The 12,923-nt window shown below is 46.2% G+C and overlaps 1 pseudogene; it reads right to left on the bottom strand.

The window, feature by feature from the left end:
• Nucleotides 1-4,919: 4,919 nt before the first annotated feature.
• Nucleotides 4,920-7,692, bottom strand: LOC135569872 (N-alpha-acetyltransferase 60-like; annotated as a pseudogene).
• Between the last annotated feature and the right edge of the window lie 5,231 nt (nucleotides 7,693-12,923).

Genomic DNA, 12,923 nt, shown 5'->3' on the forward strand with positions numbered 1-12,923 from the left:
AGTCAAGACTCCCAGTACAGTCAAGACTCCCAGTAGGCAGGCTAAGTACAGTCCAGGGAGGCAGACATGATAGGCAGTGGGGAGCTAACAGACTCCCAGTACAGGCTAAGTGGAGAGCTAACATGATACAGTCAAGACTCCCAGTACAGGCTAAGTGGAGAGCTAACATGATACAGTCAAGACTCCCAGTACAGGCTAAGTGGAGAGCTAACATGATACAGTCCAGACTCCCAGTACAGGCTAAGTGGAGAGCTAACATGATACAGTCCAGACTCCCAGTACAGGCTAAGTGGAGAGCTAACATGATTTTTTTGTTATAACATTTTAATTTAACCTTAATAAAAGTCAGTTAAAAAGAACAAATTCTTATTTACAAGGACGACCTACACCGGCCAAACCCGGATGCCGGGTTGTGTGCCGCCCTATGGGACTCCCAATCACGGCCGGTTGTGATACAGCCTGGATTCGAACCGCTGCACCAGTTGTACACCTGACTAGGTATCCCTCATTCCTTCCAGTTGTACACCTGACTAGGTATCCCTCATTCCTTCCAGTTGTACACCTGACTAGGTATCCCTCATTCCTTCCAGTTGTACACCTGACTAGGTATCCCTCATTCCTTCCAGTTGTACACCTGACTAGGTATCCCCCTTTCCTTCCAGTTGTACACCTGACTAGGTATCCCCTTTCCTTCCAGTTGTACACCTGACTAGGTATCCCTCATTCCTTCCAGTTGTACACCTGACTAGGTATCCCCCTTTCCTTCCAGTTGTACACCTGACTAGGTATCCCTCATTCCTTCCAGTTGTACACCTGACTAGGTATCCCTCATTCCTTCCAGTTGTACACCTGACTAGGTATCCCTCATTCCTTCCAGTTGTACAGGTATCCCCCTTTCCTTCCAGTTGTACACCTGACTAGGTATCCCCCTTTCCTTCCAGTTGTACACCTGACTAGGTATCCCTCATTACTTCCAGTTGTACACCTGACTAGGTATCCCCCTTTCCTTCCAGTTGTACACCTGACTAGGTATCCCTCATTCCTTCCAGTTGTACACCTGACTAGGTATCCCCCTTTCCTTCCAGTTGTACACCTGACTAGGTATCCCTCATTCCTTCCAGTTGTACACCTGACTAGGTATCCCTCATTCCTTCCAGTTGTACACCTGACTAGGTATCCCCCTTTCCTTCCAGTTGTACACCTGACTAGGTATCCCCCTTTCCTTCCAGTTGTACACCTGACTAGGTATCCCCCTTTCCTTCCAGTTGTACACCTGACTAGGTATCCCCCTTTCCTTCCAGTTGTACACCTGACTAGGTATCCCCCTTTCCTTCCAGTTGTACACCTGACTAGGTATCCCTCATTCCCTTTCGTCCATGAGACACATTTGACAGAAGTACTACCGAAAGTAACAAACATTCTAGTACCGAGACGTTTTTCAGGTTCTAGTATCGAAAAAGTACAGAAGTTTTTGTATACCGAGCAACACAACCCCCTCCACCTCTCTCCATTACTCTTCAATACCCCTCCATCCCCCACACCCTCCACCTCCACTCCTCCTCCACCCCCTCCTCCTCTCCATCCCCACCCCCTCCTCCTCCTCTCCACCTCCACTCCTCCTCCACCCCCTCCATCCCCCACACCCCTCCACCTCATGCCCCCTCCTCCATTACCACCCCCTTTTCTCCTCCACCCTTCCATCCCCCCTCCTCTCCACCTCCACCCTCCTCCTCTCCACCTCCACCCTCCTCCTCTCCACCTCCCCTCCATCCCCACACCCCTCCACCTCATGCCCCCCTCCTCCATTACCACCATCCTTTTCTCCTCCACCCTTCCATCCCCACCCCCAGCACCTCCACCCCCCCTCCTCCTCCTCTTCCCCTCCGGCTGCTTCAGGTCTAATTAGTAGGAGACTATAAACAGAATGTAGAATGTCAATGTGTTCCATTTCAGACTGTTCCTAAGGAATGTGAGTGACAGGGATGTGGAACTAACGGCACTACTGGAAACACAACTACTATGATCAGTGTTGGGCTCAAACCCATTTACATTACAGATAGTATTTACAACTACTATGATCAGTGTTGGGCTCAAACCCATTTACATTACAGATAGTATTTACAACTACTATGATCAGTGTTGGGCTCAAACCCATTTACATTACAGATAGTAATACAACTACTATGATCAGTGTTGGGCTCAAACCCATTTACATTACAGCTAGTAACACAACTACTATGATCAGTGTTGGGCTCAAACCCATTTACATTACAGATAGTAACACAACTTCAGATTCCAAATGATCCTCATAGAAAACTATTGGAATGGATGTGTTCCTCCTGAGTGAACTGACATTTAAAAGGGATTGACCCCAACCCTGACTTTAATATGACCCCAACCCTGACTTTAATATGACCCCAACCCTGACTTTAATATGACCCCAACCCTGACTTTAATATGACCCCAACCCTGACTTTAATATGACCCCAACCCTGACTTTAATATGACCCCAACCCTGACTTTAATATGACCCCACTAACAACGGTCTGTCAATACATTCAGCTTCCAACAATATGTTCAATATGGACTACATTCACAGTCTATAACGGACATCTCTCCTGAAAACATGTTCAATATGGACTACATTCACAGTCTATAACGGACATCTCTCCTGAAAACATGTTCAATCGTCCTGTCAGTCAGTTCTGACCTTCTCTACCCCAGCACCAGTACCTCTCTGTGTACTGTCAGTCAGGACCATCTCTACCCCAGCACCCGTACCTCTCTGTGTACTGTCAGTCAGTCAGGACCATCTCTACCCCAGCACCTCTCTGTGTACTGTCAGTCAGGACCATCTCTACCCCAGCACCCGTACCTCTCTGTGTACTGTCAGTCAGGACCATCTCTACCCCAGCACCCGTACATCTCTGTGTACTGTCAGTCAGGACCATCTCTACCCCAGCACCCGTACCTCTCTGTGTACTGTCAGTCAGGACCATCTCTACCCCAGCACCCGTACCTCTCTGTGTACTGTCAGTCAGGACCACCTCTACCCCAGCACCCATACCTCTCTGTGTACTGTCAGTCAGTCAGTCAGGACCATCTCTACCCCAGCACCCATACTCTCTGTGTACTGTCAGTCAGTCAGGACCATCTCTACCCCAGCACCCGTACCTCTCTTTGTACTGTCAGTCAGTCAGAACCATCTCTACCCCAGCACCCGTACCACTCTGTGTACTGTCAGTCAGTCAGGACCATCTCTACCCCAGCACCCGTACCACTCTGTGTACTGTCAGTCAGTCAGTCAGGACCATCTCTACCCCAGCACCCGTACCTCTCTGTGTACTGTCAGTCAGGACCATCTCTACCCCAGCACCCGTACCTCTCTGTGTACTGTCAGTCAGGACCATCTCTACCCCAGCACCCGTACCTCTCTGTGTACTGTCAGTCAGTCAGGACCATCTCTACCCCAGCACCCGTACCACTCTGTGTACTGTCAGTCAGGACCACCTCTACCCCAGCACCAGTACCTCTCTGTGTACTGTCAGTCAGTCAGGACCATCTCTACCCCAGCACCCGTACCTCCCTGTGTACTGTCAGTCAGTCAGGACCATCTCTACCCCAGCACCCGTACCTCTCTGTGTACTGTCAGTCAGGACCATCTCTACCCCAGCACCCGTACCACTCTGTGTATTGTCAGTCAGTCAGTCAGGACCATCTCTACCCCAGCACCAGTACCTCTCTGTGTACTGTCAGTCAGTCAGGACCATCTCTACCCCAGCACCCGTACCTCTCTGTGTACTGTCAGTCAGGACCATCTCTACCCCAGCACCAGTACCTCTCTGTGTACTGTCAGTCAGTCAGGACCATCTCTACCCCAGCACTCGAACCTCTCTGTGTACTGTCAGTCAGTCAGCCAGGACCATCTCTACCCCAGCACCCGTACCTCTCTGTGTACTGTCAGTCAGTCAGGACCACCTCTACCCCAGCACCCGTACCACTCTGTGTACTGTCAGTCAGTCAGGACCATCTCTACCCCAGCACCCGTACCTCTCTGTGTACTGTCAGTCAGTCAGGACCATCTCTACCCCAGCACCCGTACCTCTCTGTGTACTGTCAGTCAGTCAGGACCATCTCTACCCCAGCTCCCGTACCTCTCTGTGTACTGTCAGTCAGTCAGGACCATCTCTACCCAGCACCCGTACCTCTCTGTGTACTGTCAGTCAGTCAGGACCATCTCTACCCCAGCACCCGTACCTCTCTGTGTACTGTCAGTCAGTCAGGACCATCTCTACCCCAGCACCCGTACCTCTCTGTGTACTGTCAGTCAATCAGTCAGGACCATCTCTACCCCAGCACCCGTACCTCTCTGTGTACTGTCAGTCAATCAGTCAGGACCATCTCTACCCCAGCACTCGTACCTCTCTTTGTACTGTCAGTCAGTCAGGACCATCTCTACCCCAGCACCAGTACCTCTCTGTGTACTGTCAGTCAGTCAGGACCATCTCTACCCCAGCACCAGTACCTCTCTGTGTACTGTCAGTCAGTCAGGACCATCTCTACCCCAGCACCAGTACCTCTCTGTGTACTGTCAGTCAGGACCATCTCTACCCCAGCACCCGTACCTCTCTGTGTACTGTCAGTCAGGACCATCTCTACCCCAGCACCCGTACCTCTCTGTGTACTGTCAGTCAGTCAGTCAGGACCATATCTACCCCAGCACCCGTACCTCTCTGTGTACTGTCAGTCAGTCAGTCAGGACCATCTCTACCCCAGCACCAGTACCTCTCTGTGTACTGTCAGTCAGGACCATCTCTACCCCAGCACCCGTACCTCTCTGTGTACTGTCAGTCAGTCAGGACCATCTCTACCCCAGCACCCGTACCTCTCTGTGTACTGTCAGTCAGTCAGGACCATCTCTACCCCAGCACCAGTACCTCTCTGTGTACTTTGGTCCGGCCCTTGATCTCAGCTACGATCATTCCCACGATGCCTCCTTGAAAATGGAACAGGGGAGAAGAACTTCTTGTTGGATGTGATGTCATTATACCATGAGTCTGGGTACCTGTTGGGGGGACAGGTGAGGCTCAGAGGTTAGATTCCTGCTGTGGTCACTCATATGGAAAAAGGCATGTCTAAGTCACTTGGGATAAAAGCAAATCGCTAAATGGCTTATAGGCCTAATATGCCTTAAGGTAAGGTGACAGGTGAGTAAATAGAATGAGTAGACTTCAGCTGTTTTTAAGGTGACAGGTGAGGACAGGTGAGAACAGGTGATGTAGACTTCAGCTGTTTTAAGGTGACAGGTGAGGTGACAGGTGAGAACAGGTGATGTAGACTTCAGCTGTTTTAAGGTGACAGGTGAGGACAGGGTGATGTAGACTTCAGCTGTTTTAAGGTGACAGGTGAGGACAGGTGAGACTTCAGCTGTTTTAAGGTGACAGGTGAGGACAGGTGAGACAGGTGATTCAGCTGTTTTAAGGTGACAGGTGAGGACAGGTGATGTAGACTTCAGCTGTTTTAAGGTGACAGGTGAGGACAGGTGAGAACAGGTGATGTAGACTTCAGCTGTTTAAGGTGACTTTTTTTAAGGTGACAGGTGGTGACAGGTGAGGACAGGTGAGAACAGGTGATGTAGACTTCAGCTGTTTTAAGGTGACAGGTGAGGACAGGTGATGTAGACTTCAGCTGTTTTAAGGTGACAGGTGAGGACAGGTGAGAACAGGTAATGTAGACTTCAGCTGTTTTAAGGTGACAGGTGAGGACAGGTGATGTAGACTTCAGCTGTTTTAAGGTGACAGGTGAGGACAGGTGAGAACAGGTAATGTAGACTTCAGCTGTTTTAAGGTGACAGGTGAGGACAGGTGAGAACAGGTGATGTAGACTTCAGCTGTTTTAAGGTGACAGGGGACAGGTGAGGACAGGTGATGTAGTCTTCAGCTGTATTAAGGTGACAGGGGACAGGTGAGGACAGGTGACAGAGGACAGGTGCCCTGGGTTGTGTTCAGTGGGGCTCAACAAAGCAAAGCATTTTGAAACAGAAGGTGAAAATCTGTTCTTATTAGACAAGTTAAAGTACCACTACAGTTTCACTCAGCTCTCTCTCTCTAGTGAACACGATACGATCCTGTGTTGCTATTGGCTGCGTGGCGCAGTACTCACTCGATGGGGAACCAATCGCCGCACAGCAGCTTGACGCTGCCTATGTCATCGTGGCAGAGGAGGCGGAGCTGGACTTCGCTGAGCGCAGTGGGGGACACCACGTCGGTCATTCACACCTAGAAAACGACCAATGCCAGGAGAGATACAGTTATTAACTCCTACAACCCACCAATCACAGATCACACACACCAATCACACTGATCAATCTTCTAGAACATTAACATTATATATTTATACACAACTTTTAAAATGGTTAGTCAGCTGGTTAATGAATTGCCAAGTGAATTGTCCTTGGTCATTTTAAAATGGTTAGTCAGCTGGTTAATGAGTTGCCAGGTGAATTGTCCATGGTCCTTTTAAAATAGTTAGTCAGCTGGTTAATGAATTGCCAGGTGAATTGTCCTTGGTCCTTTTAAAATGGTTAGTCAGCTGGTTAACGAATTGTCAGGTGAACTGTCCTTGGTCCTTTTAAAATGGTTAGTCAGCTGGTTAACGAATTGTCAGGTGAACTGTCCTTGGTCCTTTTAAAATGGTTAGTCAGCTGGTTAACGAATTGTCAGGTGAACTGTCCTTGGTCCTGGATATGAGTGTCCATCCCTTCATCCCAAATAGCACCCTAATACCTTTATAATTCACTACTTCGACCTGTGCTCTATGGGTCTGGATATGAGTGTTCATCCCAAATGGCACCCTAATACCTTTATAATTCACTACTTCGACCTGTGCTCTATGTGTTCTGGTCAACAGTAGTGCACTATAAAGGGAATAGGGTGCCATTTGGGAGGCACAGGTGGATGGAGAGGGACAGGGAATGATAGCTAGACAGGCAAACAAACTTCTGAAACCTCGCTACTCTGCCCCTGGTGGCAGTAGCAACTGTCGTCGGTGAGGACAAAACCAGAGCTTTAAAGTTAAATGCCAAAACAACCTAATCAGCAGCCCTAGTAAGGTGCTATGTTATCAAGCTAGCTAACACTGCTAGCAAACTGACATATCTGTTATTCGGTTGACATTCCACAGTAAATTCAGCTAAACAAGATGCATTATTAGCCAATTCCTTCCCCCTTTAGCTAGCGTTGGATATTTAGACTTGACTGGTTGTCAAAACAAGAGAGTTAGCTAACCTAGCTAGTTAGCTAGCTGTCTAGTTCTGAGGGGGTTCGCTAGCTGACGTAGCGACCTACTTAGCTACGATTCCAGGCAAAATAAGTAAAGGAAATATTAGTATAACTGGACACCACTTCGCTAACTATGTCAGCTCAAAAGTGAGTAGAGGATACTGGCTACAATTAGCTGGGTAGCCAGCTGACCTTACCTTGTTTATGCGCTCGAACAAGAGGAAAGTGTGGGGTGAAATCCCTTGGGTGTCGTTTAAAGTGTTTTCTACAGTGGAAACACCATGATAAAACCCAAATTTGCTCTCTATTCAGAAAACCACTGACACTGGTCTCCCACCAATACATTAGCTGGCTAGTCAGCTTTTGCTAATTTGACAACTAGCCGAGTTGGCTTCTTCCTGTGTATGTCACATTCCGGAAGTCATTCAACTTTGTGTGCGGAAATGTAGTTTCTCTGGGATATGGTTTTGTAGTTTAATTTCCCCAAAATGATTGTAACAAACATACTATACATTCAGACATAGGCAGTATTTCTGTTACATGTATTTTAAATACGTATTTAATTACTCTTGAGTATGTTTTTTACACTGTCCCGAACTACAATGTATTTTGTAACAAGATACATACAGACCTTTAATGTATATTTACAAAATAATTTTCTATATAAAAAAAGTTATATATATATATTTTTTTTTATTATTATTTTTATAGCGGTTCACAATTTTGTCACCCCCTTTCACACTGCAATGGTATCAGAAGTCTGATGGCACTATGTGTCTGCTAAATGACAACAATGTAAATGAACACTGGGTATTATTCTAATGAGCTCCGCACCCAAAACAAGGCCAATAATAATACCCAGTGTATTTTGCAATTGATCATTTTTACTTTTACATTTTGGTCAGTGCATTTAACCAAGGTATAATAACAACCACATATCACAGTCATAGCAACTAAACTGTTTTTTTATACCATTACTGAGAATGCTGTTGGAGTGAAGTATCAGGACTTCCGCCGAAGTCGGTCCCTCTCCTTGTGCGGGCGGTGTTCGCGGTCTACCGGCTGGTTTACGCCGGGTTATATTTTACACCCGTGCTTTGTGACATCCTGAACTTTGTACCTTGTTATTGTTGTACTTGGTGCTGCCTCACCTGTTCTGAGGGCATTTGTTTTTGTGACGCGGTTGCGTTCTGTTCACATACTGCCTCATTAAAGTGCCTTGTCCACTCATCTCTGCTCTCCTGCGCCTGACTTTCCAACACACCTGCTACACCCACCACCTTGACATGACCGCGTACTGGCAAATGTATTTAGAATTTTGAAAAGTTTGAAAATACAAAATACTTGTATTTTATCGAGATACAATACTTTGCAAAAGTATTTTGTATTTTATGTTTGATACTTTGGTTTTTAGAATATCTTGTACTTGTAACAAGAGAGATTTGTGTGCATATTTTTCCCATCTCTGTATCCATTGATAGCCTATAGTAAAATATGCTCCTTTCAGCTGAGGAAGAAACCCCTAGTAAAGTTGTTTATGCACCTTCCCAACGTCAAATCCCTCGGTATCATTTTTGATACAGTTGACACAACAGTAATGGATGAAAGTCTGACGATCTGCTGTGCTGTGGCCAAAGCAGGCCAGTATTACCTATGAGGAGGCACAGTCCTGTGTAGACAATAACATCAGTCCTGTGTAGACAATAACATCAGGCCAGTATTACCTATGAGGAGGCACAGTCCTGTGTAGACAATAACATCAGGCCAGTATTACCTGTGAGGAGGCACAGTCCTGTGTAGACAATAACATCAGGCCAGTATTACCTATGAGGAGGCACAGTCCTGTGTAGACAATAACATCAGGCCAGTATTACAGTCCTGTGTAGACAATAACATCAGGCCAGTATTACAGCCCTGTGTGGACAATAACATCAGGCCAGTATTACAGTCCTGGGTAGACACAACATGGATGAAAACATCAGGCCAGTATTACCTATGAGGAGGCACAGTCCTGTGTAGACAATAACATCAGGCCAGTATTACAGTCCTGTGTGGACAATAACATCAGGCCAGTATTATTACAGTCCTGTGTAGACAATAACATCAGGCCAGTATTACCTATTACAGCCCTGGGAGGACAATAACATCAGGCCAGTATTACAGCCCTGTGTGGACAATAACATCAGGCCAGTATTACAGTCCTGTGTGGACAATAACATCAGGCCAGTATTACAGTCCTGTAGACAATAACATCAGGCCAGTATTACAGCCCTGGGAGGACAATAACATCAGGCCAGTATTACAGTCCTGTGTAGACAATAACATCAGGCCAGTATTACAGTCCTGGGTAGACAATAACATCAGGCCAGTATTACAGTCCTGGGAGGACAATAACATCAGGCCAGTATTACAGTCCTGGGTAGACAATAACATCAGGCCAGTATTACAGTCCTGGGAGACAATAACATCAGGCCAGTATTACAGTCCTGTGTAGACAATAACATCAGGCCAGTATTACAGTCCTGTGTAGACATTAACATCAGACCAGTATTACAGTCCTGTGTAGACAATAACATCAGGCCAGTATTACAGTCCTGGGTGGACATTAACATCAACCAGTATCAGTCCTGTGGACAATAACCAGGCCAGTATTACAGCCCTGGGTGGACAATAACATCAGGCCAGTATTACAGCCCTGGGTGGACAATAACATCAGGCCAGTATTACAGCCCTGGGTGGACATTAACATCACAATTTATTACATAATTTATTAATTAACATGTATTATTTATTTGATCATTTATGAGTTAATACCACTATTTATTAGTATACTGTACATAACTAGATAATAACAATGTCCGGTCTGATTCTCTCGCTATCAACACACTATCAACTGCAAGTGCAACTAACTTGCCTCTCAGACAGACGATCAAATGCTGCACCACTTTTGATCAGGGTCCTTTCGGGACACCATACAGAGACTTCAGGAATTAATCAGGAAGTAATCACACCCCTTTTGATCAGGGTCCTTTCGGGACACCATACAGAGACTTCAGGAAGTAATCAGGAAGTAATCACACCCCTTTTGATCAGGGTCCTTACGGGACACCATACAGAGACTTCAGGAAGTAATCAGGAAGTAATCAGGAAGTAATCACACCCCTTTTGATCAGGGTCCTTACAGGACACCATACAGAGACTTCAGGAAGTAATCAGGAAGTAATCCGGAAGTAATCACACCCCTTTTGATCAGGGTCCTTACGGGACACCATACAGAGACTTCAGGAAGTAATCAGGAAGTAATCACACCCCTTTTGATCAGGGTCCTTACGGGACACCATACAGAGACTTCAGGAAGTAATCAGGAAGTAATCACACCCCTTTTGATCAGGGTCCTTACGGGACACCATGCAGAGGCTTCAGGAAGTAATCAGGAAGTAATCACCCCTTTTGATCAGGGTTAATCGGGACACCATGCAGAGGCTTTAATCACACCACTTTTGATCAGGGTCCTTACGGGACACCATACAGAGGCTTCAGGAAGTAATCAGGAAGTAATCAGGAATTAATCACACCCCTTTTGATCAGGGTCCTTACGGGACACCATACAATCAGGAAGTAATCAAGTAATCAGGAAGTAATCACACCCCTTGACTTATTGCAACATTTTATTGTGTTACAGCCTGAATTCAAAATGGATTAAATGGAGATTTTGTGTCACTGTCCTAAACACAATACTCTACAATGTTGATTTTAAAAAAAAGTTTGTTTTTTTAGAAATGTTAACAAATGTATTTCAAATGAAAAGCTGATATGTATTTTTTTAAGTCAATAATTATTCAACCCCGTTGTTATGGAAACGCTTAAATAAGTTCAGGAGTAAACATTTGCTTCAGTCACATAATAAGTTTCATGAACTCACTGTGTGCAAATATAGTGTTTAACATGATTTATTAATGACAACCTCATCTCTGTACCCCCCCACCTACCATTATATCTGTAAGGTCCCTCAGTCGAGCAGTACATTTCAAACACAATGCCGTTTTAAGAAAATAAAAATAAAAGTTTTAAGAAAGTAAATTTATATACTAAAATAAACTGAAGTAAAAAATAAGTTTAAAAGTTTTAAAAAACCCACTATGTATGGAATAGGGTCACAGGTGCCATTTGATAACGTAGATACAGATATGCTGTGTCATCCCTGAGACTCACATGGAAAGTTACCCCCTTAACCAGTAAGAGCACCAGTCAAACACGTAGCTCCTTCACTCTATCTAGTTTAGGTTTAATCTTATCACCTCACTGAAGACACCTGGTCCCGTCTCACACCCAGGACAAACACTAACACGACAGGACCTCTGAGCTGGGCTGTGAAGCAGCTCCGCAACGCTTTATATTGGATAGGCTGCAGCAGGAGTGAACTCCTTTGTCGGCATGTGCACCTGCGTGTGCACGATATCGTCTGGGAAGCTATTTATGTGCCCGACTTATCTCATCTATAGTATTAGACTCCCGAGTGGTGCAGCGGCCTAAGGCACTGCATCTCAGTGCAAGAGGCATCACTACAGTCCCTGGTTTGAATCCAGGCTGTATCACATCTGGCCGTGATTGGGAATCACGTAGGGCGGCGCACAATTAACTCAGCGTTGTCTGGGTTTGGTCAGGGTAGGCTGTCATTGTAAATAAGAATTTGTTCTTAGCTGACTTGCCTAGTTAAATAAAGGTTAAATAAAAGAGTAGTCAATATGTGTCCTGAACAGTTCAACTGATCTCAGTTCTAGTAGTCTATATGTGTCCTGAACAGTTCAACTGATCTCAGTTCTAGTAGTCTATATGTGTCCTGAACAGTTCAACTGATCTCAGTTCTAGTAGTCTATATGTGTCCCGTACAGTTCAACTGATCTCAACTAGCCTTGAACCATTCAATCCCATCACCACAATATCTTCATCTGAACTAGCCTTGGACCGGGATTCAACCCCATCACCACTCTATCTTCATCTGAACTAGCCTTGGGCCGGGGATTCAATCCCATCACCACTCTATCTTCATCTGAACTAGCCTTGGACCGGGGATTCAACCCCATCACCACTCTATCTTCATCTGAACTAGCCTTGGGCCGGGGATTCAACCCCATCACCACAATATCTTCATCTGAACTAGCCTTGGACCGGGATTCAACCCCATCACCACTCTATCTTCATCTGAACTAGCCTTGGATCGGGGATTCAACCCCATCACCACTCTATCTTCATCTGAACTAGCCTTGGGCTGGGGATTCAATCCCATCACCACTTTATCTTCATCTGAACTAGCCTTGGGCCGGGGATTCAATCCCATCACCACTCTATCTTCATCTGAACTAGCCTTGGGCCGGGGATTCAATCCCATCACCACTCTTCAGCTATGCACCTTTTAAAGGTAATGTTCCCTCCTTACCACCGTAGCTCTGTCTAGTTCAGCCTTGATGCTTTCACTCCCCCCCGCCCCGCTACCCCCCCGCTACCCTCAACCCCCCGCCCCACTCCCTCCCCCTCCACCCACCTCTTCCTCCTCAGTGGACCTAACAACGTGCTGTTTTCCCACAGTCCCAGCCTCCAGCCCAGGTGAATGTAAGCCGATGGGGGGGCCAGATAGGGCTTCTG

This window comes from Oncorhynchus nerka, unplaced genomic scaffold (assembly GCF_034236695.1).
Source record: "Oncorhynchus nerka isolate Pitt River unplaced genomic scaffold, Oner_Uvic_2.0 unplaced_scaffold_1156, whole genome shotgun sequence".
Taxonomy (NCBI): domain Eukaryota; kingdom Metazoa; phylum Chordata; class Actinopteri; order Salmoniformes; family Salmonidae; genus Oncorhynchus; species Oncorhynchus nerka.